The 5,758-nt window shown below is 29.3% G+C and overlaps 1 long non-coding RNA gene across 1 annotated transcript; it reads right to left on the bottom strand.

The window, feature by feature from the left end:
• Positions 1–3,116: 3,116 nt before the first annotated feature.
• On the bottom strand, positions 3,117–4,530 carry LOC107455501 (uncharacterized). Its single transcript, XR_011635989.1, has 2 exons — positions 4,340–4,530; positions 3,117–3,358 (listed from the first exon to the last, which is right to left on the bottom strand). It is a non-coding gene; the product is annotated as an uncharacterized lncRNA (long non-coding RNA).
• Positions 4,531–5,758: the final 1,228 nt, after the last annotated feature.

Below are 5,758 nucleotides of genomic sequence, written 5' to 3'. Positions count from 1 at the left end.
ATAATGTTATATGCATGCGTAACACAACTCTAAAAATCACATTAAGTCATCAATGATAATTATTAAAACTATGTAGCTTTCATGGCAGCAAAATTATGCAGGTCTTAGTTTTTATTTTTTACCACTTTATAACATATCTTCTCGGAGTGGATCAGTCAACATCCTTGCAAAAAGAATTGGTGCCTGAAAGCTATTATACAACTTTTTAACATAAAATGTGAGAATGCATTAGTGAATAAGACAACTTAATTACAGAAAAAAAAGATATTTTACTGTATTTGCTTTCTTACACTTATATTCTTTATGTGTTTTTTCTAAATAGTAGAATATTTAAGTTTTCTATACCGTTTTTAGAAGCACCTTTTTCAGCTCATAGAGCATAAACTGAAGAGACGAGAAGAACATAGAGCTTGATTTACTGAGCATTACATTGAAAGCAAAGTGACTCCAAAGCAAAATGTCAATTGCTCTTATGGTGCAACTGCTACATCTACAATCATCTTATCCAATATAAGAAAAAACTTCAAATCCTCAGTTTTCTTTTCCATTTCACAGATGAGCGCACCAGTCAATTTTATTTAGCTCCTCATCAAAATTCACATTTTCTTAAAAAAAAAACATTTACACATTTTGTAGACAATTTTTAAAACATGAATACTAAGTTTGGTACATTCTTTTTCTAACAAACTGACAAATTAATGTTTTTCCACCTTTTCGCACAGGTAAAATACAAACTGTTTAAGTTAAAAATTCGAAATACTTTAAAAATCTTAATCATTTTTGTAAAAAACTTTTATAGCATATCTTTTATTCAAGAAATAAATTATAAAATAAAATTTACATCGTTATTAAAATTCAACAACCAAACAAGACAATAAGCCAGAAAAATGCATTTTATATACATCACGTTATTTACTCCTTTTCCTTTAGTACATAAAACACACTATTATTTATTCATTTATTTCTGTTTAACTCACTGAGCCCCTCCCGTTACTGAGAGGGAAAACAGATTATAATATGCCATTGAAATACACACATTTCAAAAAACTTGACTCAGTTGTGTTGCGCATGCATATAACATTATATAAAAGCAATTTAAAAATTACCAAAGATGCTATTATGTTTTTTTTTACAATTAATTTGCATTCAATTCATTTGTAAATTAAAATTAAACAAATGAGCGATTAAAACAGGGAAAACCTGGCATGGTCAGGGAATTTTATTTTAGCTTCAAAAATCAGGGAATAGTCAGAGGAAGGTGCAATTTTTTTTCTCAAAATCCTGGAGAATTCGTATTTTATACCTGGAAAGTAACCAGTCTTAAAATTGTCAGTAACAGTAGTTAGTTATAGAGAATCGAGTTAAACCATTCTAAATCTATTACTATTATTTGCTGCAAAAATTTTACACTTTAGTCAAACTGAAATGTTCCCTTCCTCATTTAATGATATATTTTTTTACATAGAAAATCTAATATTTGCCAAAACAAATAAAATAATCAAATTTTTCTGAAGAAAAATTGAATGATGTAGATAAAATATGGTATTGTTTTTAGCTGTAATTTACCTGAAAAAATTAGGGAATTTTTTTCTGAAATTAAGATACCCTGTTAAAAAGACGTTATGCTCTTGCCTTCAATCCATATCTAAAAATATTTTTCTAAGTATATATTATAGCGAATCTTTTATAAATAAAGTAATAACTGGAAAAGTTACCATCCAAATAAAATGAAATGTAGAAGAATTATCAAAGTTATGTTCCCAAGAACTGGGATGGAAATGATTAAATAAAAAATAAAAAGTTGTCTTACTTTTCTTAGCTGTAACTTTTAAAATATTCAATAAAATTCTGAAAAAAATTTGTTTTAAAACAAATTGTTTTAAAAAATTTTGTTTTAAAATTTGAAAAATAAATTGCTTAAAACTGAGCAAAATATAAGTAATTGAAGCCGTTCTTTTATACAGGGCATGCGCGGAAAAAAGTTTTAGAACAATTTTCATAATTTTAGAGGGAATCATCGAAATATTTCTATTTAATGAGAAAGAGAATACTCTTTGATTTGACAAAAATTCATTTATCATGCTACAATTTTTAAAGTTAATTTCATCAACATTCAGGTTTGTTTGTTTTTTTAATTCGCCTTGAATTTAAAACCTTTTTCAGTTATCGAAATAAATTTAAAAAGGGAAGTCTCTGTTGTCTCAATCATATGTAGCATATGATTTAACCGTAGTGGTAATCCTTCGGTCACGAAATATTTCATACTATGTATAGTCGTAATAACTATACTATTAACCCTTTGCACTCGAGAGTCACTTTGCACTGATAGTCACTATCAGTCACCACTGCCGCCCGTAAATTACCCACCACTCTAATTGTGAATTTTTTTTCCTCTTAATATTTAGTTACCTTTTCATTCAGTGATCACCGGGTATTATGAGGTAAGTTTGTGAAAACTATTTCAAAATGCTAGAGGTTGCGTCCATTTCTTTTTACTGTTAAAAGGACTTCGCGTGCAAAGGGTTAAAAACCTAAAGAAGTGGCACATTTACAGTTTCGCTCCTTCACTTTTATATAATTAATAAGAAAATCTATTAAATATGCTTACACCAGGAAATCTTACCACATTCTGAAGAGAACTTGTTCTGAATCTGAATACTATGTGAGAACTGGAATGTAAAAACAAAATTATTTTTAATGAACTAGTGGGTTGCGCCCCCTGCTCGCTAACGCTCACCAACCCCCGAAAATTGCTACGCAATCTTTTATGATTTGCTTCGTAAAACAAGCTCGCTTCGCTAGGTACTAACTTAGGTACATTGAAAATAGACAAATCTTAAGGGCGAAAGATAAATAAATATTACAGACAAATCGTAAATTTCTTGGAACAGGCGATTAAGAAAATCCTACACAGGCTATCTTTATAACTTTCGGTTATTTTATAGTGATTACAATCAAAGATGTCCGGATCTTTGAAGTTAATTTAACCCTTCATTAAGTATCATAGTTCAAGACAGTATCATAGACAGTATCATGACAGTATCATAGTTCAAGACATGGTTTAAGGATGAATATATTATTTTCTGATTGTGTAAAGCGAGAAAGGAAACAACATGGAGTTTTTGAAACATTACTTTAATCCAATCAATGGAGGGGAAATTTTAAATTTCCAGTAATCATAGAAATCAAAATTAGATTGGAACAATGTAAAATAATTAAAAGTTTCTTCTTTGACATGTTCTGGAATAACTGCAATATAGACCTTGGGCACAATGGGGGTAGGTAAAGTTTTCATAGACTACTCCTCCTCTAAGCACTTCGTATTGAGATCGTCTTACTTCGCATTGTTCTCCTTGTTCTGAATAGAAAAAGGAAGAAAATCATAAATGTAATTCATAAAAAGATTATATGGGCAGAAAAATTATTAAAATCTTTATTTTATTTTTTTTAGAGTTTTTAAAAAAAAATTTCTTCAGTGCTAAGAACAGGATGCAATTTGAATGATAATATATACAGGGAGTGGACAAAATAATGGAAAAGCTGCTATACTAATACCTTTTTTCGTATTACTCAATAATTAATAAATGATTTATTTCTTAACTCCAGAAGTTTTTAGATCATGCGATTTCTCAAACATATCACTGAAGTTTAAAACTTTTTGAAGTTTAAGAGACCAACAATAAAACACAAACTAAAAATAGTGTTTTTCAACACCCTAAAAAATTCAGCTGTAATCCCGTTTTATCCCGTAACTTTAAAACTATTCAATAAAATTTAACAACATTTTTAGAGCATATTAAAATTCACTAAGAATTCTGATTTCTTATCTGACATGCCTTTTAACAAGCCAGAAAACTGCTAAAAAAATGCCTCAAACTCTATAAATTGTTTAGACAATTTTTTTTTTAGTTGCCAATTATGATTAACTTATAACTATTTAGATGAAGAAATTATATTATGTAACTGCGAGGAGCGTAATATCGACATATATANATATATATATATATATAGTTTCCATTTCTTTTTCTTACTTCTTTCTTTCCTTTTTTTGTTATTAGCCGGGAGAAATGCACTTACTTCAACGGATTTTCGAGCTCTATTTTGAGAAAAAAAACTACTGTTCTATGTTAATGGTATAAGGAGTTCATACCACGTCCTGGTCACCAGTGTGGGGAGCGTGATATCGACTCCGAAGCTACCACGAAATAGAATCAAGTTTACATGCCTTATATACCAGGGAATTGATATTTAATTATATTAGTGGTAGTTTAGGTCACATAACTATTTCAATTATGTAATAATTAATTTAATGATCTCTTTCCAGAAAGAGATAACTTACGTAGAACTCTTTCACAAGTAAGACAGCAACTACAGGTTGCAAAGACTGCTCTGTAGCCTCTATTACAATTGATTCTAGAGTCCCTTATGCCGCACACGCTAGGATCGCACTCGGCTGCTGAGCTAAGTTGCGAAATTGCAAGAACTAAGAAAATAGTCATATACATGCTAGTCTTTACTGATGGTTTCATCCTGTAAAAATATAATACATAAAGAATGAAAGAATTTATTAGATTAAGCAGGAAAGAATTTGTTCTATAGGAGCAGAAATTCTCTACAGATTTCGGATTGACATTTTTAACTTTAAAAACTTTGTTTTCACTGTGAATGTGTCCAAGTATTTTTAGCTATAATATATTTTACGATAAAAACTGTCTAAAATAAACAACTGGAAATTTTTAAAAAAAAAAAGAAATTTATTTAAAGAATATTTTTGCTTGAAACAGTTAATAAAAAGCAATGTATGCATCTTCGAACAATCTTGTCATTGGCGAATTTCTTTTAAACTATCCGAATACTTTTGTTGTAAACATTTACCATGATAGAGTCAGAGAGTACATAGCTTTGGGAGCTTTTTGAATGAGTTCATGGACTTGATTTAATGCTTCTGTTGGTCAAGTGGGCATAAGCAACAACAACAACATTTACCACATTTATTTTAAAATACAGGTTAATTTATTACCAATGCAAAAACCAAACGTGATATGTGTGTCGATCATTGTATGAAATTTTAATTTTTTAATTCCTTCCGAACTAAAATCTTTCCTTGCCAGTATTTTCATGTAGGATATAAAAAAAATTCTAAATGCCAACAGATTTAGTAAAACAAATTGTTGACAAAAACCATAAAAAATAAAATACTTTTATTACTAAAAAAATCATAAAAACGTTAAGGTCAAGCTAAATATACATCGCGAATGTGTTTATTTTTTCAGGTACTATTCATTAGCATGCATTCCCAGAAATTCGTTGTTCAAAGCTGGTATTATGGAATTTTGAACGAAACTATCTAAGAAAAATGACTTGATGATTTTTGAAGATTTTAGAATTACTTTTGACCTGCGATACAGAGAGTGTAAACACTGAGTATGTATGTACTGCACACACTGCAGTATTTTAATCTGTATACATTGAAAGTATTTTTGTCTTAATATTTAGTATGAACGTAGTAGAAAAAAAAGTAATGGCCAGATTTACAATTCATTTGTTCCACGAAAAAATGTAAAATATTGTGTTTTTCTCAAACTTTCACAGGATTAGTTTTGTTATCACAATACATCGAAAAAAAATTTATTTTGAAAAATTTAAAAAGCAAGTAATAAGTAGGGGAGAGTGGGGTCAATTGTAACAGGGTACGATTTCGAGTGTCGAGTTCTAGATTTGGTTCCTATGTGGCGCACAAGGTGTATTTAATAAATAT

Source organism: Parasteatoda tepidariorum, unplaced genomic scaffold (assembly GCF_043381705.1).
Source record: "Parasteatoda tepidariorum isolate YZ-2023 unplaced genomic scaffold, CAS_Ptep_4.0 HiC_scaffold_3790, whole genome shotgun sequence".
Lineage (NCBI taxonomy): Eukaryota > Metazoa > Arthropoda > Arachnida > Araneae > Theridiidae > Parasteatoda > Parasteatoda tepidariorum.
This window is presented reverse-complemented; position numbering and strand designations above follow the sequence as displayed.